Genomic DNA, 27,613 nt, shown 5'->3' on the forward strand with positions numbered 1-27,613 from the left:
TGCTGATGACACCCAGCTCCATCTGTCCATGAAGCCAGGTAACACACACCAATTAGTTAAACTGCAGGAATGTCTTAAAGACATAAAGACCTGGATGGCCGCTAACTTTCTGCTTCTTAATTCAGATAAAACTGAGGTTATTGTACTCGGCCCTGAAAATCTTAGAAATATGGTATCTAACCAGATTCTTACTCTGGATGGCATTACCTTGGCCTCCAGTAATGCTGTGAGGAACCTTGGAGTCATTTTTGACCAGGACATGTCCTTCAACGCACATATTAAACAAATATGTAAGACTGCTTTCTTCCATTTGCGCAACATCTCTAAAATTAGAAATATCCTGTCTCTTAGTGACGCTGAAAAACTAATTCATGCATTTATTACTTCCAGGCTGGACTACTGTAATTCATTATTATCAGGATGTCCTAAAAACTCACTGAAAAGTCTTCAGCTAATCCAAAATGCTGCAGCAAGAGTCCTGACAGGGACTAGAAAGAGAGAGCATATTTCTCCTGTTTTGGCTTCCCTTCATTGGCTTCCTGTTAAATCCAGAATTGAATTCAAAATCCTGCTCCTCACATACAAGGTCTTAAATAATCAGGCCCCATCTTATCTTAATGACCTTGTAATATCACCCTATTAGAGCACTTCGCTCTCGCTCTGCAGGCCTACTTGTTGTTCCTAGAGTATTTAAAAGTAGAATGGGAGGGAGAGCATGTCACGGCTGCCAGGGCGAGTCGTGTGGCGAAGGAGGAAAAGGACCCAGAATGCAGGCAGTTGGCTGGTGATGAGAGTGACGTTTATTTACAGAAGTGGCAGTGACAGAACAGGCAGTGAGGAATGACAAATGACTGCAGGAACCTAAACTGGGAAAACAAAATGACAAACCTGTGAGCATAAGAAACAGGGTGCGGGGCAGAGAGACACAGACAGAGGAACTGAATACCGTGGAACGACGAATCGGCAACAGGCAGGAGAACACACAGGGCTTAATCACACACAGCAGTAATCGGGGGATGAGAGACAGGAGGGCAACACACCTGGGAGAAATCAGAGCAGACGGGACAGGGCTTCCCCTGAACAGAACACACTCACATGAGAAGGAGAAACTCAGACAGAGAACCAGACAAGACACTGAACTAAACAGACAGATTCACAAGCAGACAGTGTGACACCATAGACAGACAGAACACAGTAGTCGGACCAGGGCAGGCACAGAACAGAAACCTAAGAAATGGCTAATCACAATGGAAAACATAATCAGAATAAACAAAAGCATAAAGAAACACAAAACACTGAGTCGGCAGCCTCAGGACCATGACAGAGCCTTCAGTTTTCAGGCCCCTCTTCTGTGGAACCAGCTTCCAGTTTGGATTCGGGAGACAGACACTATCTCTACTTTCAAGATTAGGCTTCAAACTTCCCTTTTTGCTAAAGCAGGCACTGTTGGGAAATCAGTTTTACCCCGGTTCTTTTTATTCCTCGGGCATCCAGAGATGGCACCAGACCCAGTAGTCATTTTTACAAAAACTTTATTTATCTTTATTTAAGCATGCATTCTTCTAGAAGGGAAGACGAGGCCGGTGTCCCTCTGCAAAAATCTTCACCCCTTTGTTAGTCACAGCCAGCTTTATAGAGGCGACCCCATCATAAATCCCCCATGGTGTGCTGCAAACTCTGTGTGTCTGCGTGTGTATGCACGAGCACGTGAGTGCCTGTGTGTGCGCGTCCCTGTGTTTATGTGTGAGTGCACGTGAGTGAGTGTGCGTGTGGATGTGTGTGCGTAACAGTTAAAGCACTATGTGCATGTGTCTCTGTGTACGTGACTTCCTGGGGGTCATAAAAGTCCATCTCCCTTCCAAACCACAGTTATCCAGTTACAAATGTTGAGACCCCCACCCAGGTATCCTCTGGGGAATTTCCACTCAGCATTAACTCCTCTTTGTCTTACTTTCACAGTTCAAACTGGGGGAGGGTCTCCTAAGATCTACTCAGTCAGGCCTTTATTTATATCCAGGGCAGTGTCAGTGTCTCTACAATAATTCTACATTCTACCTACACATTTTTAAACTAACAAATATATCTTCAGCACTTATACTTAAACAGATACAGAGTAGGTGTCCTCCCATAGTATAAATCAGTAAAAGAAGGTATGAGCTCTCTCATGACCTTAGGGTGTGTGTGCATGCCAGAGTGCTCTGGGAGGCACACAGAGTCTTTGCAGACTACTAAGGATCAAACATCTTATCAATATGCAATCGATTATATAACGTAAGCCCTTTCACCCATATGGAAAATAATCTTTGCAAATATTGGCTTATAAAGAAACGAAGGCACAGAACTGCCAAAGAACTGACTCACCGTATTCACTGGATACATGCCAAATGTGAAGTGAGTCCGGTTTATGCCAGCAACATATTAGGAAATCACATTAAAAAAGTAGGCACTGTTGCTAAGTAATCCACACCTGCATAAAAATGCACCAGATATTTTACAATTCAATTCAATTTTATTTATATAGCGCCAAATCACAACAATAATCACCTCAAGGTGCTTTATATTGTACAGTAATATTTTTGAATATTCATTAATAATTTAGTTCATTTATAAAACTACACGATTCAGCAGTCAGGAATCAGGATCAGGTCCAGGTTTATTCATTTATATAGCACATTTACAAACAACAGGGTTGATCAAAGTGCTTAACAATCAGCAAAAAACAGCAAGAGATTAAAAGTTAACAAACAAACAACAAACACACCAACAAACATCAAAGGTGACAGACATAAAACAGGCCTGATGACAGCTGAAACTAATTTGATCCAAAAGCCAAAGTAAAAAAATGAGTTTTAAGATGCGATCTAAAAGAAGTATAGACTCAGAAGTGCGAATAGAAGCAGGAAGACTATTCCAGAGTGTAGGTGCTGCAATTGCAACGGCCCGAGCACCTCTGGACTTCAGCCGGGGTCTAGGTTGCTCTAAGGGGGAGCCAGTGCAAATTAGCCAGAACTGGGGTGATATGATCATACTATCATCATACTGTTAGAAAGCGTGCAGCAGCATTTTGAACTAACTGCAAGCGGTAGAGGGAGGATTGTTGGAGGCCCAGGTATAGAGAGTTACAATAGTCCAGTCTACAGGTGATAAATGCATAAATACGTTTTTCAAGTACTTTTAAAGGAATATTGTTGGATTGTGTGTCCACAGGTGTTTGTACTTTGCGTCACAATAAAATGACGGTAAAAAGGCTCCGCCCACTTCCTATCCATGTCTCACCATGCAACGACTTTGTGAATGGACTGGAGAAGTGTAGTGGAAGAGTCCTCCGTCAGAAATAAGATATGTGTGTTGACTTTTTATTCTCCCTCAAAAATATTATGCCATAACGCTGCACAGAGCAGCTCTGCTAACAGGTTATGGGCCCAGAGCAGCAGCAAAGAGATCCTGTAACTGCCAAAGGAAGGGCAGCGTTTCCTGAAACCGCAAGTTACCGGCAGGTGTTAAAAGTTTGGCACGATTGAGTGAGTAAGCGTTTTTGTGCATCATGAGCAGACGCACGGCAGAGTCGGGCAGTCGATATTCCGCTTGCAATTTGATGGAGATGAAAGGAAATATGAGATATGGGAAACGAAGTTCCTTGGTCATCTCAGACTACAAGGTTTGAAAGATGTCATCTTAAAGGCTGAGGGTGATGAAGAAGCCGATGGTGAAGATGATGACAAAAATGCAGAAGCATATGCAGAGTTGATACAATTTCTGGATGACAAAAGTTTATCGTTAGTTATGAGAGATGCAGTTGATGACGGACGGAAAGCCCTAAAAATTTTGAGAGGTCATTATGCAGGAGTGGGCAAGCCAAGGATCATAAGTCTGTACACCGAACTCACTTCTCTCACAAATGAAAAGAATGAAAGTGTGACGGACTATATTATCCGAGCAGAACCCAGCCAACATGTATATATGGGCCCCACCTGGTTTTTGCTTGGGCTGGATGGGTACCATGTGGGCATGGGCTCAAACTGGGCTTTTTGTATGGGGCCTACTTGGGTTCTTCACATTAAACCCATATGGGCAATCCCAAGTGGGCACTTTTAGTAGGTCCTGGCTGGGTCAAACATGCACAGCAAATCCAGCATGTCCAAATTAACACTGTCAGATTTGATTTCAACACTATTAAAGTGTCTATATGGGTCCACACCAGAGAGTGTTATTTTAACTCTTTTTGGAGAGTTGGTCAGTTAACTCTGATTCAGTGTTAAACACCAAATCTATCTGGAGTTGATAATTTAACACTTACTAATGCTAACTAGGTGTTAAGAGTTTATATATTAACTCTCAAAGAGTATTTTAGTTTAACTACATAAGAGTTATCTTCTAATTAATTCTAAAAAGTGAAAATTCTACTGTTCTGAAATTCTAGAAATTCCTTTGGAAATAAACATTAAAAAGATGCAATGGTTTTTGAAAAACATTTATTCTGAACTGTGCACCACAATTTCAAAACATTTTCTGAAAGATGTAACAATGTACATGTTCTCACTTTCATTAGAATTTTGTTTATCAAAAGGTCTGACATAGGTGAGCTGGTAAATGCAAATCAATAACAGCATTCTCATCACTTATTTCTTCAATACAATATGCACGTCCTTCATTCATCACTTTGTGGAACTTCAACGCACTTCTGCTCTCCCCCATATTCCACCTTCATATTCACGGCATATTCTGTGTGGAGATTGATTAAAAATCGATTAAAAATTAGTTGACACTAATTAATTGCACAAATAATCCGGTAATCAATTGCAGCACAGTAAAAAAGGAATCATTTTGAGCCATTACTTGTGTAAAGTATTTTCCCAAAAGACAAGGACACAGACAACAGGTAATACCGAACCAAATTTAAAACCTCAACCTTTTTCATTTTTACCTAAACCGTGTGCACAAAACTCTGGAGGGATCTAAATGCTAACATAGAACCCAGTCAGGACATATATAGAAAAAAACGAGCAAACAGCAGCTACTGCTGTTTGCTCGTTTGTTTTGTTTTTTATAGGAGATCGTTTTCAGGCTTCAAGTAGCACCATTATACCAACATTTCACATTCTAGACATTGTTTTAGGTGTATTTAAGTTGACCAAAAATTTGACTGAAAATTCACATGCAAGCTTTTTTCAAGGCTGTAGTATTTGCCCGCAAACAATACCTTTCAGATAGCTAAAACACAATATCATGCTATCACCGAGCAACATGGCTAATGCCTTTCACACAGCTTTGTCTCAACTCCAAAGAGCCACAGAAGTAAAAGCTAATAATAATAAGTGAAACAATCTTTGAAAAAATGACTTACCAAGCATGGAAAACAACTCAGAAATATGTAGAGTTCAATGTTCTTAAACGGCTTCACTTAAGCTTGGATCAGAATCTGTGGTGCTGGGGGCGGAGTCTGTGAATTTACTCTATTAGTGTCATAGCCCCTCTAGGAGTTCGGAGTTAAGAGATCAAGAGTTAATGTTTCCATTGTAACACCTCCAGATTTGACATAGAAACACTCATTTTTAACACTCGGTTTTAACTACTATAATTTTACACCTCAGAGTTACATTAAAGGAATGTGACTCTACTAAGAGTAAAATTAACTCTACTTTTGCAAGAAGACTACTAACACCAATACATTTAACACTTTTGAATTTGCTGTGTGGGAAACACTTAACTTGGTCCAAAATGGGAAACACATGTAGGACCCACTTGGGTTTTCCACCTGGGATAGACATGGGCAAACACAGTCATTTAAGGATAGGCTTTTGTTGTGTGCCCCAGATGGGGCAAAGTGAGGTAATCAATATATGTTTTAGTATCGATGACACAGGTGGGGCCCACCTGGTCAAACTATATGGGTCACACATGGGCAAATGCAAGTCAGACCCTGAAAACATGTCTATGTGGGCCCCAAGTGGGGCAAAGGTGAAGTAGTCAATATATTTTTTAGCACTGATGACACACGTGGGGCCCACCTGGTCAAACTATATGGGTCGCACATGGGCAAATGCAAGTCAGACCCTGAAAACATGTCTATGTGGGCCCCATATGGGTTATGTTAAGTTAATATGGGCATATATTTTACGTGGGCTCAAGATTGTTTAGTATATATGGGACCCACTTGGGTTTTCCACATGGGTTAGACATGTGCTAACATAGTCTTTTAAAGAAAAGCTGCTGTTGTGTGCCCCATATGGGGCAAAGTGAGGTAATCAATATATTTTTTAGCACTGAAAACACAGGTGGGGCCCACCTGGTCAAACTATATGGGTCACACATGGGCAAATGCAAGTCAGACCCTGAAAACATGTCTATGTGGGCCCCAGGTGGGGCAAAGGTGAGGTAGTCAATATATTTTTTAGCACTGATGACACACGTGGCGCCCACCTGGTCACACTATATGGGTCACACATGGGCAAATGCAAGTCAGACCCTGAAAACATGTCTATGTGGGCCCCAAGTGGGGCAAAGGTGAAGTAGTCAATATATTTTTTAGCACTGATGACACACGTGGGGCCCACCTGGTCAAACTATATGGGTCGCACATGGGCAAATGCAAGTCAGACCCTGAAAACATGTCTATGTGGGCCCCATATGGGTCATGTTAAGTTAATATGGGCATATATTTTACGTGGGCTCAAGATTGTTTAGTATATATGGGACCCACTTGGGTTTTCCACATGGGTTAGACATGTGCTAACATAGTCTTTTAAAGAAAAGCTGCTGTTGTGTGCCCCATATATGGGCAAAGTGAGGTAATCAATATATTTTTAGCACTGAAAACACAGGTGGGGCCCACCTGGTCAAACTATATGGGTCACACATGGGCAAATGCAAGTCAGACCCTGAAAACATGTCTATGTGGGCCCCAGGTGGGGCAAAGGTGAGGTAGTCAATATATTTTTTAGCACTGATGACACACGTGGCGCCCACCTGGTCACACTATATGGGTCACACATGGGCAAATGCAAGTCAGACCCTGAAAACATGTCTATGTGGGCCCCAAGTGGGGCAAAGGTGAAGTAGTCAATATATTTTTTAGCACTGATGACACACGTGGGGCCCACCTGGTCAAACTATATGGGTCGCACATGGGCAAATGCAAGTCAGACCCTGAAAACATGTCTATGTGGGCCCCATATGGGTCATGTTAAGTTAATATGGGCATATATTTTACGTGGGCTCAAGATTGTTTAGTATATATGGGACCCACTTGGGTTTTCCACATGGGTTAGACATGTGCTAACATAGTCTTTTAAAGAAAAGCTGCTGTTGTGTGCCCCATATGGGGCAAAGTGAGGTAATCAATATATTTTTTAGCACTGAAAACACAGGTGGGGCCCACCTGGTCAAACTATATGGGTCACACATGGGCAAATGCAAGTCAGACCCTGAAAACATGTCTATGTGGGCTCCAGGTGGGGCAAAGGTGAGGTAGTCAATATATTTTTTAGCACTGATGACACACGTGGGGCCCACCTGGTCACACTATATGGGTCACACATAGGCAAATGCAAGTCAGACCCTGAAAACATGTCTATGTGGGCCCCATATGGGTTATGTTAAGTTAATATGGGCATATATTTTACGTGGGCTCAAGATTGTTTAGCATATATGGGACCCACTTGGGTTTCTCACATGAAAGCCATATGGGCAAAACCAAGTGGAAACATATAGTAGGTCCTGGCTGGGTCAAACATGGGAAACACTTCACTTGGTTCAAAATGGGAAACACACGTAGGACCCACTTGGGTTTTTCACCTGGGTTAGACATGGGCAAACACAGTCATTTAAAGAAAAGCATTTGCTGTGTGCCCCAGGTGGGGCAAAGTTAGGTAATCAGTATATATTTTTGGTACTGATGACATAGGTGGGGCCCACCTGGTCAAACTATATGTGTCACACGTGGGCAAATGCAAGTCAGACCCTGAAAACATGTCTATGTGGGCCCCAAATGGGTTATGTTAAGTTAATATGGGCATATATTTTACATGGGCTCAAGATTGTTTAGTATATATGGGACCCACATGGGTTTCTAACATTAAATCCATATGGGTGGGCATCCAATGTAGGTCCTAGTTGGGTCAGTGATGGTAAATGTGTACATTGGTTCAAAATGGTAGCACATGCTTATGTGAGGATTCTTCTTCTGTGAAGAGCCTGAGAAAGTGTTATTTGAATAAAGGAGGATTTATTCCAAACAAGCCCATCACAGATTGCACACAACCCAGGGAGTTCTGAAAGTCAAACTGTAAAAAGAATCTCAAAAGAAAGTATGAACATAACTCTCTTTTATAACCTGCAGACGGCACCCATGGGGTACCATTCTCTAACGAATCACCCTAACTTTAACATATTTGGCACAACCTCAGTCTATCACTTTTGCTATCCTTACGTTACAGTCAGATGTTCTTTACCCTTCATTTTGACCCTCTCAGTATTTAGCCTTGGCTAGCGAATGTACTTAAAGTCCAAGTTGAGACCTCAAGATGTTATGTGTTATCAAACACTACAACCCAGCTGTCAAGTGAGACTATAGGAACTTTGATGTTTTGAACATTCAATGTTACTCAAAACACTCTGCACACTATTCCAAATAACTGGTTTGAAACTGGTTACTTTTTAATTTTAGATTTCATTTTAAGTACTTAATTTGAACTTTCAGCGCTCTGCATGGTGAGGCTCAGATAAGATAAAATAAGGACTTCATGATTCTTCTTAGGTAAATTCACTTGTCACAGCAGCAATAATAAGTGATTAAAACGGACACAAGAGTAGAAAAAAAAAAGCAAAAATACAAATAAAAAACCTAAGATAAAAGTGAATTACACAGACAAAATCCAGATTTGGCATTTGCAAATTAAGGATTACTGGTTGTTCAAACACTTAAGACTTTTACTTGAGCAAACATGCAATTGAGGATTTTAGTAGATCAGAGACACTCTACTGTATTAGAGAAAAGACAGTTAGCTACATGGAAGTTGGAAGTTTTGGTTAATCAGATCCAGTAAAGCTCCTGAAGTATATTACCGATCTGTTAAAATGTTACTCTTCAAACTTGTGACCTCAAATTATATAACCAGAAATAATTTATATTTTCTTTGAACTAGTGGAAAGGAGAGGGAATGGGGTCTTTAAAGCAGTCACACTTCAACTGTGAAACTCCCTTGTCCTTATGGTGTATTGACACTATTGAAACTTTTCAAAAGCAGTCTAATGTTAGAAGAGCTTTTAGGTAAACTGTTATTATTCTTCTTATCATTATTATATATTTTATTAATTATATTTTTATTATGATGTTGATTTGGGTGACAATTATTTGATAAATATTATGTATTAATTTTTAAACATATTAACCATCCCTATGCTTAAATAAATAAAATTGTTCTCTTAAACTTGTGCATTGTTTGACTTTTAAAATTTTTGTATCAGGTGTAAAATGACTTTTTAAATAAAGTTGTTTTTAATGTGAGCAGCTCCTATTGGCTCGTTTAAAAAGAGGGAGGAGCAGATTGCACCGCCTAGCGTCTAGTCTTCGCGGTCTTTCGTCAGTTGCGCCTTTTCTCTCCCTGGTGTTTGAGAACGTGGAGGACAAAAGGATACCAAAGAATGGAAAACTATGACAAAGGTAAATAATAAATAGTAATAAATCTAACTCCCATTTATGGCTTTTACTACTGTGGGGCTAAATAAAAAATTACAGACATAATGAAATCTGCTACACTTACAAAGCTTAAGTTTAAAACAATTATTATATATTAAGCATTTTTTTGCTCTTTTTTTATTCTTTTTGCTAATAATGGACTCAATTTTATTATCAAGTTCAAAGACCTATTAAACTTTTAAACCATTAAATCCAGGAAATTAGATGCCTGTAAATGTACGAGATCCTCTTTATGGCTAGTATCCCCAAATATTTAATAATTCTTTCTAAAAGTACGCAAATTTTGTTCTTTTCAATTAAATAGTGCATGTTTAATGTATTCTTGAGCAGGTAAAATTCCACTAAATTAGTTTTTGCATATTTTTAAGTATAATCAAATTTTTATAGTTTATAGTACTTTTAATTTGGAGATTTTGCCACTTGTTTTGAAGTTTGGATAGTGCTTTATAGTAATTTGTAAATGTTTTGAAGTCATCTGGCTTCTTAATAATTTAATAAAAATTAACAAGCCATGTAATAATTTGAAAACCACTAGGGACCACTTATTACTATGTCACCAGTTTTTTACTTAAAGGAATTTAGGAATTATGTCTGTCAAGACATTTGTTCTGGCATAAGTCACCATTTTGATATATCTTCCTGTGACTTTAAAGTCTGTCAGCTAGTTAGATACATTTTTGCACTGCTAGTGTTTGCTGCTTGAATTAGTCAGTTTACCATATAAACACATGCAGTGCCTTTCAAACTTTTAATTACACTGTTCATTTTGTGCATTAGTAAGAGAATCTTTTATATTGAATTATCCTGGGAAAAACGAAAATGTTTGTACTTTTTTTTTCTCATGCACTTTCTTTCATTTCCTTATCACGTTTAGATTCTTCAAGATCACAAGCACCATCTTTAACATGTAAGTAACTTTCATATTATTTGTATTACTTATTATTATTATTATTATTTTTGAAAAGTGATGGTCTTTGGGGCATCCTTGAAAGGAGTGCATTACTTCATTTTTTTTTTTACTGGTATTCAGTATATATATATATATATATATATATATATATATATATATATATATATATATATATATATATATTTATTTATTTATTTAGGCACAGGAGGCAATGATCAATTTTAAAATTTAACATTTATTTAAATTTCCATCTTTTATGCTAACAATAATGCCAACAGTGTTCTCTCACTTGTCCCACAACTCTGACAGTTTTGGTCCTCTGCTCTCCTCACAATTGACTGATTTCCATCTGCGCTGCTACTGCAAACTGCATTAAACTGATTTTACATTGCCTTGTTATTCTAATCTTTATCTGCGTTTTGGACTACAAACATTCACACCTGCTGCTAGTAACCAGAGCTCACAAGAGTGCAAGGCGTGTAGTTCAATAAAGTGATCGATGTGTTCACTAGCTGATTTCAATAAACCGGTAACTTATCAAATCTATATTTTATAGGAAGTTACATTACTGATAAAAGTGGTAATAAACACGGTAACCAATAAAAATTTAAATTTCCTGTTATAAAAAAAAAAATACTGCTGTGAGCTCGGTTTTCTAACACCAGGTGTGAACATCTACAGTCTTTAAGCTCTGGTAAAGATTTAAAAATAAAAGCATTAAATAACATAACATTAAACACTAAGTTAGTTTGATGGTGTTGACTGCAGCAGCCCAATGTAAATCAGCTGATCATAGTTGTTGGTGATGTGTTGGTCAACGAAACGGCTCTTAGAGCCGACTCTTTGAAGTAAATGACGTGAGCGTGTTTTTTTTTTTTCTTTCTCTCGCCCTCTCTCTCGCACTTTTTTCCGCTTCACTCCGCACGCGAGCCTTGTGCTTTGCGCTGGGAAGGGCGGTAGTTACACTCGCAGTAGCACAGTAACAGAGCAGGAGGGAGAGAGAGAGAAAGAGAGCCAGGGACAACAACGTCACATTAGAAAGGTATAGTAATCATCCACAACTACTTTCAATTGCGGATGATAAAGGATTCAGAAAGTTTATTGATGCAGGCCCATATGACAGAGAATCTGCATCTTCTTTTTGGTTTCATATTTTAATTTATATTTGTGTTGTGGTTTGCAGTGTTTTGTGTTGTTTCACTTTAAATTTGTTTAAAAGGAAAAAGCTGAAAATTTAAATAGTTAAAAGTTGAAATGTAAATAGTTGTTTTTTGTATTATATGATTTATTTATTACATTTTATGTGGAGTGAATAAATAAAAGTATATTTACGGTGCCCGCTAGAGACAAAGCACGTACAAACCCCAAAACATGTAAAAAAAATTCCAAAACACGTAAAAACTCCATAGCACGTACAAACTCCGAAGCACTTACAAAACACAACAGAAGTGCTCCAGGATGCTAGGCACAGTGTTGAGCTTTTGTTACCTAGTGGCTACACAAGCCAGGAAGTACCAACGACCGGATTTGGTGTGTGGTAGTAACAGGTAAATGAACAGTTTTGGAATTATTTGAATATATATGAGTGCTTGTGTATAAATACACAAACAATACACATATGCTTTCAATTGTGTAATTTAAGTGATCTAGGTAGCTCTGTTTTGGAAGTTCAGTTAACGCTAGAAATGTGTTTTAGGGTTTGTACGTGTTTTGTCTCTAGGGGCCACCGTATATATTTATGTATAAACATATATAAATACAACCACGTTTCTTTTTTTACATTAGTAATTCCTTTTGTGCATAATTTTATATTGTTGTTAATAATAAATTAATTAAAGCAACAAAACAACCTGAAGAGCCGGTTGGGAGTTTGAAGATCCGGCTCTTTTTAGTGAGCCGAGCTGAAAGAGCCGGTTCTCTAAAAAGAGCCGGAAATCCCATCACTAGTTGTGTAATATGCTGGTATTGATATGATCAAAAATGAACTGAGTTGTTTCGTATTCTATAGAAATTGTACATCTAATTAATAACAAGGCTTTCTGCTGATGTTATTAATTAAAAATTTATTGTTTTATTTTTAAGCAACAACTTTTTAGCATGCAATCAGTCCATGCTGTACAGGACAGATTTGTAAACTGTGCATACAAAAATAGACTATTTTACAAAATTGCTCATTCGACAAATGTAAATCACAGCAGATTTGTTTGTTGTAGTGCACTGTCACAACTAGAAATGTGGGGGGAAGTCCTCAAAATTGAAGGCAGAACAGGAAAATACATGGAAATAACAATTTTCCTTTAAGCACATCAGTAAAGGTCGATCCGGATACTTGATAACTGTTGGTATAGGTATGACATGAATTTGAATCTCCATTATCACAGGTTTTGATTGGGAGGCAACATGCAGATATACAGGAGGACTATAAACAGCAATTCCTATTGCATACAACTGTTTTAGAAAATACCAACAACACTGTTAATTTATCACTTGCTGGTCTATAGACTTTACAGTGTGGATGGATGGAAAATCCATCTGGCTCCACTCTGGCTGAATTGGTGCTACAAACAACTCTGCGCTCGGCTTTCCTGGCTGTGTGTGGATTTATACTTACACATCCAAATTTTGACCCTATTTTTCTTCCTTTCAGCTGATTGGTCAATTTCATGTCAATCACCAATTAAACAATCCAATCAGAGAACATCTCCAGAAGTTGATTCTGTTCATCTGGACGTGGCGTTTTCAGTGGGAGAAAATGCTGAAAGCGCTACGTCCAGATGAACAGAATCAACTTTTGAGATTTACTTACCTGGATGATTGAGCATGCATCAAGACAATCAGACAACAGATAGGTTTGGCTGTTGGAGGGCTGCATTACGGAGCTTCAGGTCCTGGAAGAATAAATTCCTTTTACATACCAGACCAGCATTTTTCTTCATTACCAAGAAGGAAAACAGTCTGTGCGTGTCAGAGTTCAGTGGTTTTTGTGTCACAGGGCTTATAATATGTGTATAAATCTGGCCAGGGACCATCACATCACACTGCTATCATATTTTTCTGTTGCTATCATGTTTCTTTTCTGAGATGTTGTTACTTTTATGACAGATGTAACGAGAAATCTTCCAGAAAGTTAAATTTTTTATTCTAATCAAATATTTGATTCTGATAACAGATAAAGTTTTTTTTTTACTTTTGTTCTGCTATGATAGTTTATACAAATTTTGGCCAATTCCTATTTATTTTAACCCTCAGCCCCCCAACAAGTCGCCAGTCGCCTGTCTCGTCAAACCTGAGCTCTACCAGGGGCCCAACACGCCTGGACTTTTAGAAGAAAAGAGATGTCCAAAAATAAACCACAGGGTCAAATACTTGATTTTGTTCAGTGTTTTAGAGTTATTAATTTGAATTGACTAATTTAAATATTTTATTCATGTACATTTTGATTGCCTTCAGTAAAAATGGCAAAATTTCAATTTTTTTTTTCTGTTATTAATCCTTGATTACATTCATATAGTATACAGTAGAGGAAAAAACCTACCAGATGTGTGTAAAGTAGTAGTAATACTGAAAAAGGGACAAAAGCACACACAGTCACAGCTGATTTTATGACACTTTTACAGCTAAAACAATATATAATTCCGGTTATCCTGCGTAACATTATTGGGGATAATGTTACGCATTATCGCTACCTTATCGTGGTGGAGGGGTTTGTGTGTCACAGGGATCCCAGGGGCTATGTTGTCTGGGGGCTTTTGCCCCCTGGTAGGGTCTCCCATGGCAAATTGGTCCTGGGTGAGGGACCAGACAAAGAGCGATTCAGAAGACCCGTATGAAAAGAACATCGAGGGAACAGTTTACCCTGCCCGGGATAGGGTTACCGGGGCCCCGCCCTGGAGCCAGGCCCGGGAGGGTGCCCGAGGGCGGCGTCTGGTGGCCGGGCCTTAGTCCATGGGGCCCGGCCGGGCACAGCCCGAAGAGGAGACATGGGCCCATCCTCCCGCAGGCCCACCACCCGCAGGAGGCGCCATAGGGGTCGGGTGCAATGTGTGTTGGCGGCGGCCAGGAGCGGAGGCCCTGGCGGACCGATCCCGGCTGCCAAGACTGGCAATAGGGACATGGAATGTCACCTCTCTGGTGGGGAAGGAGCCTGAGTTAGTGCGTGAGGTTGAGAAGTACCGGCTAGATATAGTCGGGCTCACCTCTCGCATGGCTTGGGCTCTGGAACTAGTCTCCTGGAGAGGGCTGGACTCTGTCTCAGTCTGGAGTTGCCCCTGGTGAGAGCGGCGGGCTGGGGTGGGTATTCTAATATCCCCCTTGCTGCCGGTACATTGGGGTTTTTCCCGGTGGATGAGAGGGTTTGTTCCCTGCGCCTCAGGGTCGGGGAACGGGTCCTGACTGTCATCTGCGCTTATGCGCCGAGTGGCAGTTCAGAGTACCCAGCCTTCTTAGAGTCCCTGGGGGTGCTGGAAGGTGCCCCACCTGGAGACTCTGTTGTCCTACTGGGAGACTTCAATGCTCACGTGGGTAACGACAGCGAGACCTGGAGGGGCGTGATTGGGAGGAACGGCCTCCTGATCTGAACCCGAGTGGTGTTTTGTTATTGGACTTCTGTGCAAATCACAGTTTGGCCATAACGAACACCTTGTTCGAACATAAGAGTGTCCATAAGTGCACGTGGCACCAGGATGCTCTAGGCACGCAGGTCGATGATCGATTTTGTAATCGTATCACCAGACCTGCGACCATATGTTCTGGACACTCGGGTAAAGAGAGGGGCTGAGCTGTCAACTGATCACCACCTGGTGGTGAGTTGGATCAGGTGGCGGGGAGGCGCTGGACAGACCCGGTGCACCTAAACGCGTGAGTGAGGGTGTGCTGGGAACGTCTAGCAGAGGCCCCAGTCCGCGAGATCTTCAACGCACACCTCCGGCAGAGCTTCAACAACATTCCGAGGGAGACTGGGGACATTGAGTCCGAATGGACCATGTTCAGCGTCTCCATTGCCGGGTTGCTGCATTGAGCTGCGGCCGCAAGGTGGTTGGTGCCTGCCGTGGTGGTAATCCCCGAACCAAATGGTGGACACCAGGGGTGAAGGGAGCCACCAGGCTGAAGAAGGAGTCCCATCGGGCTTGGTTAGCCTGTGGGACTCCAGAGGCAGCTGACAGGTATCGACAGGCCAAGCGGAATGCGGCTCGGGCAGTGGCTGAAGCAAAACTTCGGGTGTGGGAGGAGTTCGGAGAGGCCATGGAAAAAGACTTTCGGACTGCCTCGAAGAGATTCTGGCAAACCGTCAGGCGTCTCAGGAGGGGAAAGCGGTGCTCTACCTGCACTGTGTATAGTGCTGGCGGAGCGCTGCTGACGCCGACTGAGAAAAATTGTCAGACGGTGGAAGGAATACTGAGGACCTCCTTAATCCCACTGACACGTCTTCCGAGGAGGAAGCAGAGTCTGGGGATGAGGGAATGACCCGCCAATTTCTGGGGTCGAGGTCACTGAGGCAGTTAAACAACTCCTCGGTGGCAGAGCCCCTGGTGTTGATGAGGTCCGCCCGAGTTCCTGAAGGCTCTGGACGTTGTAGGGCTGTCCTGGTTGACACGCCTCTACAATGTTGCGTGGAGATCAGGGCAGTACCCTGGACTGGCAGACCGGGTGGTGGTCCCCATCTTTAAGAAGGGAGACCGGAGGGTGTGTTCCAACTACAGGGGATCACACTCCTCAGCCTCCCTGGGAAAGTCTATGCCAGGGTGCTGGAAAGGAGAGTTCGTCCGTTAGTCGAACCTCGGATACAGGAGGAACAATGCGGTTTTCGTCCTGGTCGCGGAACACTGGACCAGCTCTTTATCCTCTCGAGGATACTTGAGGGTGCATGGGAGTTTGCCCAACCAGTCTACATGTGTTTTGTGGACTTGGAGAAGGCATTCGACCGTGTCCCTCGGGTGTCCTGTGGGAGGTGTTGCGGGAGTATGGGGTGTCTGGCCCACTGCTACGGGCCATTCGATCCCTATACAACCGTTGTAAGAGTTTGGTTCGCATTGCCGGCAATAAGTCGGACTCGTTTCCGGTGGGTGATGGGCTCCGCCAGGGCTGCCCTTTATCACCGATTCTGTTCATAATTTTTATGGACAGGATTTCTAGGCGCAGCCAAGTGGCAGAGGGCTTTCACTTGGTGGCCTCAGAATCTCATCTCTGCTTTTTATGGATGATGTGGTTCTGATGGCTTCATCGGTGGGGGCCTCCAGCTCGCACTGGAACAGTTCGCAGCCGAGTGTGAAGCAGCGGGAATGAGGATCAGCACCTCCAAATCTGAGGCCATGGTTCTCAGCCGGAAAAGGGTGGAATGCCCACTCCGGTCGGGATGAGTTCCTGCCCCAAGTGGAGGAGTTTAAGTATCTCGGGGTCTTGTTCGCGAGTGATGGGAGAAGGGAGCCGGAGATCGACAGACGGATTGGTGCTGCGGCTGCAGTGATGCGGACGCTGCACCGGGTCCGTCGTGGTGAAGAGGGAGCTGAGTGTAAAAGCGAAGCTCTCAATTTACCGGTCGATCTACGTCCCGACCCTCACCTATGGCCACGAGCTGTGGGTAGTGACCGAAAGAACGAGATCGCGGATACAAGCGGCAGAAATGAGCTTCCTCCGAAGGGTGGCTGGCCTCTCCTTAGAGATAGGGTGAGAAGTTCGGCCATCCGGGAGGGGCTCAGAGTAGAGCCGCTGCTCCTCCACATCGAAAGGAGCCAGTTGACGTGGTTCGGCATCTGACAAGGATGCCCCTGGGCGCCTCCTGGGTGAGGTGTTCGGGCATGTCCCACCGGGAGGAGGCCCCGGGCAGACCCAGGACGCGCTGGAGAGATTATATCTCTCGGCTGGCCTGGGAACGCCTTGGTGTTCCCCCGGATGAGCTGGAGGAGGTGGCTGGGGAGAGGGAGGTCTGGGCTTCTCTGCTTAGGCTGCTGCCCCCGCGACCCGACTTCGGATAAAGCGGATGAGGATGGATGGATGGGTTAAGGAACCGCAATTAATTTTTTTAGTTTAGCTTGTGTTTACTACCATATTTTTTTTATCACCACACAGTAAACATTAAGTAATATGTAAAGCGTCCATTTATCCTCCATTCCGGTCCATTATCTTAAGCTTAGGCTGCTGCCCCTCAACCCAATCCGGTACTAAGTAGAGGCCCAGACTTCGCTCTCTCCAGGCACTTGGCCCAAGGCAGTCCCAGGCCAGCCGAAAAACATTGTCCCTCCAGCATGTCCTGGGTGTTCTGGGTCTCTTCCTGGTGGGACATGCCCAAAACACCTCACCAGGAGGCATCCTAACCAGATGCCAGTATCTAATCTGTCCTTTTGTATGTTCCCCAGGTTGCCATGGTAGCAGATACAGAGGGAACAAGTGTAGACGATGCCACAAGAAGGATGATGAAATTCCTCATATGACCTGAGCTGGCTGTGGAGTACAACATGCTTGGCCGACATGGGGAAAAAAAGTTCAGAGATTTACGTCTTTTTAATGTTGTGTATGGTAAGTTAGTTTCACTTGAGACATTTGAACTTTAGAAAACTAAACTTTTTTAATAAAGTGTTTGAAAGTGTAACTGAGATTGGTTATCATGCAATTTATATATATTTTTTGAGGCAATAAAGTGAAATAAACATTGTTCTTTGCAAATCATCACCAAATTAAGTAAGCTAAGATTAACTTTACTTTGGCTTGCCCATTTTTCTTCTTCATTTGCAGAGGCACTGAAGAAGAATTATTTAACATCAAAAGTCAACTTGCAAGAAGCAGAGAAGGCTCTCTCCAAGTGGTTCACTGGAGCTAAAGACAGAGGAGGACCGAGGGCTGCAAGGGTACAAAATAGACTTACGGCTCTGTAAAAAAAACAAAAAAAAAACCCCTGCTGATTCAAGATAAGCTTTTGAGTTTTCCATCTGACTTTTTCTCACTGTTGCAACAGTTCCGAATATCTAAGGAATTTTGATGTAGTTTGACATTTCTAGTTTTTTAAAGTTTACGCACTTTGAATACAGTTACATAAAATCACAGTTGTTGGACAAAATAAATGTGAAAAATGTTGTTTTGTGTACCCTCGTGATTTTTGAAATGGTTTTATTTAAAAACTAGTTTTTGTTTGTGGTCAGCTTTAATATATTTGGTGTCTTTGTGTCACAGAACCCGTATTAGCCGTCTGAAAAATTGATTTTGTGACTGTTTTACTACATGGGGCCCACTCAGTGCCAGAAATTAGCCAATTCAAACTAGAAGTAAGATGCAACTACAGAACCCACTGATAATGCCATTTCAACTTTTTAGCTCATGTTTTCCTCATGTTGTACCCACTAAGAACTTGAAAGATGGGGCCCAGGTGGGTTTCTGTGTACTTTGCCTAGTTGGGGCCCATTTAGTTCCCAGATTTTACCAATATAACACCGAGATGGGCTTTTAAAATGGGGCCATTATGGAACCCGCGGACAATCCCACTTAAAACCCACTTTTTAGCCTATGTGGTAACCACATGGTACCCACAAAAAAAAACTTGAAAGGTGGGGCCGGGTGGGTTTCTGTGTACTTTGCCTAGTTGGGGCCCATTTAGTTCCCAGATTTTACCAATATAACACCGAGATGGGCTTATAAAATGGGGCCATTATGGAACCCATGGACAATCCCACTTAAAACCCACTTTTAGCCTATGTGGTAACCACATGGCACCCACAAAAAACTTGAAAGGTGGGGCCCGGGTGGGTTTCTGTGTACTTTGCCTAGTTGGGGCCCATTTAGTTCCCAGATTTTACCAATATAACACCGAGATGGGCTTTTAAAATGGGGCCATTATGGAACCCGCGGACAATCCCACTTAAAACCCACTTTTTAGCCTATGTGGTAACCACATGGTACCCACAAAAAAAACTTGAAAGGTGGGGCCCGGGTGGGTTTCTGTGTACTTTGCCTAGTTGGGGCCCATTTAGTTCCCAGATTTTACCAATATAACACCGAGATGGGCTTATAAAATGGGGCCATTATGGAACCCGCGGACAATCCCACTTAAAACCCACTTTTTAGCCTATGTGGTAACCACATGGCACCCACAAAAAAACTTGAAAGGTGGGGCCCGGGTGGGTTTCTGTGTACTTTGCCTAGTTGGGGCCCATTTAGTTCCCAGATTTTACCAATATAACACCGAGATGGGCTTATAAAATGGGGCCATTATGGAACCCGCGGACAATCCCACTTAAAACCCACTTTTTAGCCTTTGTGGTACCCACATGGTACCCACAAAAACTTGAAAGATGGGGCCCAGGTGGGTTTCTGTGTACTTTGCCCAGTTGGGGCCCATTTAGTTCCCAGATTTTACCAATATAACACCTATATGGGCATTTAATATGGGGCCATTACGGAACCCGCGGACAATCCTATATGGGGCCCATTTTTCAGCCCATTTCCAAACCATATGGGCCCCACATATAAATGTTGGCTGGGAAGCAATTATCACAGCGTTAAAAAATGCGGGTGAGTCACTAACTGATGGACTTCTGATCGCAATGATAATGAAAGGTCTACCAGAGACGTTTAAACCTCTGATTGTGCACGTTACACAGAGTGAAGCAAAAATCACATTTTCAGAGTTTAAAGTAAAACTCAGAAGTTATGAAGAAACCGAGAGAATGCGTGCGGCTGTAACTGATGACAACGTAATGAGGACAAAAGTGCAATCAGACCAGGATTCTACTTCATGGCGAGCAGATGACCGAAGATCAAAGAATAATGGGATTGTGTGTTTTAAATGTGGACTAAAGGGACACACTGCAAGAACGTGCCGATCCAGAGTATGGTGCAGTTTTTGCCGGAGTAGTACACACAAAGATGCGACCTGTAGAAGGAAGCTAAGACGGAAGGAAGCGAGAGGGGTCGTGGAGAAGGACTACGCGTTCAAGACGGGCTCCAAACCCCAGAGGGTCCCGGACGGCGGCCAAGAGATGCTGAATAACCAGCTACTGGTGGATACGGGAGCGACGTCACATATCTTCACGAAGATCGAGAGTTTTAAGACTTTTGATGACACATTTCGACCCGAGGCTCATTGTGTAGAGTTGGCTGACGGAAGGCGGAGCAGAGGAGCTGCAAAGCGGCGAGGAGATGCTGAGATAAGTATGATCGACAGTAAAGGACGCAGCCACAAGGTAACATTGAAACAAGCACTCTACATTCCATCGTTCCCACAGGACATTTTGTCAGTAAAAGCAGCTACTAGTAACGGAGCCACTGTGGTTTTCAAACACGGGACAGTTTTCTTAAACATGTTGATGGAACAAAATTCCTATATGAACACGAGAGACTGTTCTTTATAAACACTGTGCAAGAGTTTGAAGATAAATGTAATGGATGTTTTGATATGCAAACGTGGCATGAAATTCTAGGACACTGTAATTATGAGGATGTTCAAAATCTGCAAAATGTCGTTGATGGAATGGAAATTAAGGGTAAAATCAACAAAAATATGCAATGTGAAGCCTGTATACAAGGGAAGTTTACTCAAACTAGGAACCGAGAACCGGATGAAAAGGCCAGGGCAGCATTAGAGTTGGTACATACGGATTTAGCTGGTCCGATTATGCCAAACTCTAAAGAAGGGTTTAAGTTTGTTTTGTCGTTTGTTGATGATTATTCAGGTGCAACATTTGTATATAATCTGAAACACAAAAGTGATACAACTCAAGCAACTGAAAGATTTATTGCAGATGTGGCGTCATATGGGAAAATCAAGTGCATTCGTTCTGATAATGGAACTGAATTTACAAGCAGTCAGTTCAGAGATTTATTAAGTAGACACGGCATTAGGCAGGAAACTTGGCGCCATATTAAGCCTCATCAAAACGGAACAGCAGAGAGGAACTGGCGTACACTTTTTGACATGGCGAGATGCATGTTAGTTGAGAGCGAATTGCCAAAGTCTTTATGGCCATATGCAGTACAAACCGCGGGAGTGATTAGGAACCGATGTTTTAACAAACGCACAGGTCAGACAGCGTATAAGATGTTAACTGGAAAAAGACCTGATCTTTCTAGAATGAAAAAATTCGGATCATTGTGCTATGCTTATAAACAAAATAGGGGAAAGCTGGATCCAAGATGCGACAAAGGTGTTTTCTTGGGATATGACAAAAATAGTCCAGCATATTTGATCTATTTCCCAAAAACCGGGAAGGTTGAAAAGCACAGATTGATAAAAATACTAAATCCTGCGACAATGGATCAACAAACACAGAGTGATCAGATGTATGAAGATGAGGTTTATGAATCCAGAAAAGATGGTGAACCCAAACAGACGAAGGATGAGGACATTCCAGATGGTAGTGAAAGCAGTCAAACTGAGTCCGAGGTTAAAACTGAGGATAAAGTAGATGCTGGAGCTACACGTTATCCATCCAGAATCAGAAAGAGACCTGATTATTTGAGTGATTATATCACGGATGTGAAAGAGTGTGAAAATGAACAGATGCAAACCAGTGTTGATTATTGCTACAGATTGTTGTGTGAAATACCCACATCATTTAGCGAAGCTATTGTGTCAAGTGAGTCAAAAGAATGGGGAAAAAGTGATGAATGAAGAAATTCAATCCCTTAAGGAGAATGACACATTTACTTTAACCACTTTACCAGAGGGTAAGAAAGCAGTGGGGGGTAAATGGGTTTATGCCGTTAAAAAGAACTCAGACGGATCAGACAGATATAAAGCTCGATTTGTGGCTAAAGGTTTTAGTCAAACAAAAGGAGTTGATTATGAGGAGACTTTTTCACCGACTGCTAATTTATCGAGTGTGAGTTTTGATGCAGAAAGTGGTTCAGGATGATATGTTGGTTCACCAGATGGATGTAAAAACCGCCTATCTACACGCACCAATAAATGAAGAAATATATATACAACAACCAGAAGGTTTTGAGACAGAATCAAGTGAGACTAATAAACTGGTGTACAGACTAAAGAAATCACTTTATGGGCTGAAGCAATCGGGTCGTAACTGGAACCAAACCTTACATGACTATTTAAGCAGTTGTGGATTTAGACAAAATATTGCTGATCATTGTGTGTATTCAAAAGAAACTGAAAGTGAAAAAGTAATCATCATAGTGTGGGTGGATGATTTACTCATTGCAGCTAACGATGAAAATGTGCTTTCAGGCGTGAAAGAAATGCTCTCTTCTAAATTCCAAATGAAAGACCTGGGGAAACTTAACCATTTTCTAGGAATAGATTTTCTTCAAGAAAAAGAATGTGTCAAAATGTCACAGAAAATATATATTGAGAACATTTTAAAAGATTTAACATGCAAAACTGTAAGCCAAGGTTAACACCCTGTGAACAGAAATGGATTCATTCTGATAAATTCGAGACATTACCAGATGTGAGGAGATATCGTGAAGCGGTAGGATGTCTTATTTATCTGAGCTATTGTACGCGACCTGATTTAAGCTATGTTGTCAGCAAACTGTCACAACACTTCAATGTGCCAACTGTTGATGATTGGACAGCAGTGAAACATGTTCTGAGGTATCTAAAAGGTAGTCAAGGAAAAGAACTGTGTTTTAGGAAATGTTCAAGTGGAAAACTAGGTCTACAAGCATATAGTGATGCAGACTGGGCATCCGATGTTTCTGATAGACGCAGTATGACAGGTTATTGTGTAAGCCTAAATGAAAATGGTCCTTTGATATCATGGAAAACCAAAAAGCAGACAACTACAGCACTATCAACTTGTGAAGCCGAATACATGGCATTAGCAGCAACAATTCAGGAGTGTATGTATTTGACTTATTTGATTCAAGATCTTGATGAGTTTGAGTATGAAATACCTATGATATTGGAGGACAATCAGGGAACAATCGCTTTGTCAAAAAATCCAGTGAACAGACAAAGATGTAAACACATTGATGTGAAATATCATTTTATAAGGTCAGCTGTACATGAAAGGAAAGTGCTCATTGATTACTGTCCAACTGAGTCAATGGTAGCAGATATGATGATGAAACCAGTTTCAAAGTCTAAGTTAGACAAATTCTCTGTATTTGTGTTTGGAATGTAAGATGTTTTTTCCGGAGGACTGTTTTTCCCCAACCTGTGTACAAGTGGGGGTGTTGGATTGTGTGTCCACAGGTGTTTGTACTTTGCGTCACAATAAAATGACGGTAAAAAGGCTCCGCCCACTTCCTATCCATGTCTCACCATGCAACGACTTTGTGAATGGACTGGAGAAGTGTAGTGGAAGAGTCCTCCGTCAGAAATAAGATATGTGTGTTGACTTTTTATTCTCCCTCAAAAATATTATGCCATAACGCTGCACAGAGCAGCTCTGCTAACAAATATAAGTGCCTTTGATATCAAACGCAACTGATAAAAGGTAGTTTTTACTACTGAGGACACTGGCTTGTCCAATTTAAGAGAGCTATTGTTAAAGAATTTTTATATGTATTATGCTTTATTGTAGTTAAAAATCCCTAGTTGTTTAGCCTCATTTAAACTCTTGCATATACTGTGTTTGCTGACAAAGCTTGCATGAGGAAGCTGCTATAGGAAGCCTCACCCTTTGCTGAGTTTACTGAGATAAGCTTGACCAGTTCCTGTTGTGACAGTTGAACATATATGTTTTATGGTTATCACTCCAGTGCCTTGTAAGGAGTTGTTTCCGTACTCACAAGGGGTGGCGCCCTGAAATATGCTATGTAAGAACTGACTATATAATAAAGAGCAAGCTGATGCTCCGGCACGAATCCTCCGTGACTCGTCTCATACACGTCACTGTGTGAGGCTGTGTTGGGACATTCGTCCATGTACATGCAATATCGCTGAGTCTGTGTTTCTTGCCTCCTGAGTTTTCTCTCAACAGCTATCCAAAAACACTCCAAGGTTTCTCAACGTGTGAGAGAGAAGCTGGCAAGAAGACCAAGGGTGTCTATGAACTGACCCAGAGGGGTATGACTGTCAAAGACAATTACTTCAGTTTTATTTTCATTCAAAGTGAGAATGTTTTGTGATAGCCAAAGGGGCAGAAGAAGAAGAGTACTGGCCCATAGCAAGTCCTCTCTGAAAGACATGATTTAAATCTTTGAGACCAACAACATGCTCCAGCCTCCATAATAAAATGTGATCAACCGTATTGAATGCAGAGGTCAAATACAGTAAAACCAACACCACAGAGCAGCCTGAGTCGCCAGTTAAAAGTAAATCATTAAAAACTTACTAAAGCCGTTTCTGTACTGTGGCGAGCCTTAAAACCAGACTGGAACTTATTACTTACCACTTACCAATATTGTTAGCGTCTAAGAAGGACTGAAGTTGCTTAATAACTACTTTTTCCAAAATTTTAGACATAAAAGGGAGTTTGGAAATTGGCCTGTAACTGGAGAGAGCACTAGGGTCAAGTAATAATAACAACAGCATGTTTCAAGGCAATCGGCACACAACCTGATGACAGTGATGCGTTCAGGCCCAATGGTGTTCAAAGCTTCCTTGAAGATGCAGGAGGGAAGAATATCATGTGGGGAGTGAGAAATTCTAAGGTGACCAATTATCTCCTTTAAGGTGGAGAAAGACACTCAAACTGCTGAAAAACAATCTGAACTTGAGAAGCAGGAACTTGGTCAGCCAATGTAGGCAAAAATGGAGGCCTTAGGGCTGAGATTTTATCAGTGAAATACTGGAGGAAGTTATCACAGAGTGCAGGTTAAGCATCTCTACGAGTAATGACATCAGGGTTAATCATAGAGTTAAAGATTTGAAAAAGGACTCGAGGCTTGTGACTGTTTTTTGCAATTATACCTGACAGGAAGGCAGACTTGGCAGATTTAACAGTCTTTTGATATTTTGATAAACAATTTTGTAGGATGTCAAAAGAGACCTGAAGTTTGTGCTTTTTCCATTTTCTCTCAGTGTGACGGCATTCGCGTCTGAGAGCGCATGTAGTTTCGTTCAACTAGGGTTGATGTAACAGTTTAGTGCGCTTAGTCCTTAGAGGAGCCACGGTATCGAGAATAGAGGAGCAAGCTGAGATAAGCAGATTAGTGAGCTCATCAACCGAAAGATCATTATTACTGTTAGCATAACAAAGGACCGAGTTGATAAAAGCAGCGGGGAAATGAGCAGTGGTCTCAGCTCCACATTACACACTGAAACATCGAACATGACCGGAAAATTATCTGAAATTCCAGAGTCCTTGATATCTGTAATGGAAATAACTAAGCCATTCGACAATACCAGATCAAGCATATGTCCTTTTATGTGGGTTGGTTTTCTAACCCATTGAGTGAGATTAAAAGTGTTGATAAGGGTAAGGAAGTATTTGACTAGTGGTCCAGTCTCACAGCAAACATGGATGTTGAAATCGCCAACAATTAGAATACGATCACCTTCCTCGTAAGTCAGTAAATCCAACGTTAAAATCCTTATTGAATTTCAGAGGACGGTACACCACAGCACAAAGAATTGAGGGGACAGAGTTTAGCTCCAATATCTTCACCTCAAAGCTGGGGTACAAGACAGGAGGCAGTTGCCAGCATCGAAATCTTTTTCCAAAAACCGAGGCTAGCCGTCCACCTCTGCCACAAATTCGGGTGAAGCTAATAAAAGCACAGTCAGAAGGGAGAAGCTACGAGAAGCAGAAGAACTCACCGGGATGAAGCCAGGTTTCCGTCAGGAAAAAGTAATCCAACGCCGATGAGAGAAAAAAGTCGTTTAGGACAAAAGTTTTATTTGCCAGTGATCTTGTGTTTAGCAGGGCCATCTGGAGGGGGGGGGGTCACATTTTTGCTGGCTGGAACATATCTCAGGTGGCGAAGGTTGCTGTGGTTCACACCGGCTCTGGAAGACCGTACCCAACTCCGAAAGGGTGGAGGCTCAGCTGGCAGGTCCACGGGAGCATGAGGTCCAACAGGGCGAATCCAGCGATGACAGAACAATCTGTGGCTTGAGTGATCCCAGTGAGCACGGGAAGGTGGTAGGGTGTCCATGAAAGCACTGCAAGTAGCCACATTATGAGGATTTCGAAAAGCCTTGATGCGAACACGGAGAACACCTCGTTTACCCCGTCTCCTAGATCGCTTCTTGTGTGGAGGAGAAAAAGGTAAGCGGCGTAGGTAGCGAGGGTAAATTTTCTGAATTCCACTTCAGATCAGGTGTTTGGTGATGCAAAGGCCTAAGATTCAGAAGAGTTTGACGATCATATGTGAAAAGCGTGTAGACACCAGGACAACACAAAAAAGAACAAATAACGAACAGCAAACAGAAGTCGAAGAGACGGCCCGCCGTGAACACTGGCGCCATCTTGAAAACTGAAGAAGAATCACTTTAGCGGCCACAGTGCAGTTCAAGGAATGACTGTAATAAATGTATTTTACGTTATTACTTCAAACTGTTTTTTGAACAGTAACAGTTGTGCTAAACGGCCAAAGTCTGGCTCTGACGGTCAGTCGCACAGTGACATGATTATTTCTTTTTAACTTGTGCTAGTAAACAAAAGACAGAAGACTGGTGTGTTCCCCTCGTGTGTAAAGTTTTCGACACATCTTGAGTGGTTGTGTTGACAAAACCTGTTCAAAGACAGTAAGGCCAAAGGAGAAAAGTTTCACTCATTTTTTCTGCTACATGAGACGTCTAAAGGACAACGTTTTGCTGTGACAACACTGTTGCACACACTTAACAACAACAACAACAACAATAGCACCCATGCTGCAGCAGCTGGTACACATTTAATTTGCATGCTTTGATGACAGGTCTCCAAAGCATACCTCCATCACCTGCTGTTGGTTATCATTCATTGTTTTTTAAAGTGTTTTTAGAGTTGCACCTTTTTAATGGAAAGAGGAATAATGTAAGTGACTGTAGCATTCGGAGTTGTTCGTAGCCTCAGTGATGCTTCCATTTATACTGACTCAGAGTAAGTCAAGAGTTATGAATAATATCTAATATCAAGGAGCTCCAAAGCAAAATGTTTGCAAAAGTGATTTAAAAAGGATTAAGACAAGTA

General features: G+C 41.9%; 1 long non-coding RNA gene across 1 annotated transcript; it reads left to right on the forward strand.

Moving 5' to 3' along the window:
• The first annotated feature begins 9,401 nt into the window (after positions 1-9,401).
• On the forward strand, positions 9,402-18,599 carry LOC120438692. The gene is made up of 4 exons (XR_005612049.1): positions 9,402-9,661; positions 10,572-10,604; positions 17,960-18,119; positions 18,336-18,599. It is a non-coding gene; the product is annotated as an uncharacterized LOC120438692 (long non-coding RNA).
• The last annotated feature ends 9,014 nt before the right edge of the window (positions 18,600-27,613 follow it).

The sequence above is a fragment of the Oreochromis aureus genome, linkage group 3, assembly GCF_013358895.1.
Source record: "Oreochromis aureus strain Israel breed Guangdong linkage group 3, ZZ_aureus, whole genome shotgun sequence".
Lineage (NCBI taxonomy): Eukaryota > Metazoa > Chordata > Actinopteri > Cichliformes > Cichlidae > Oreochromis > Oreochromis aureus.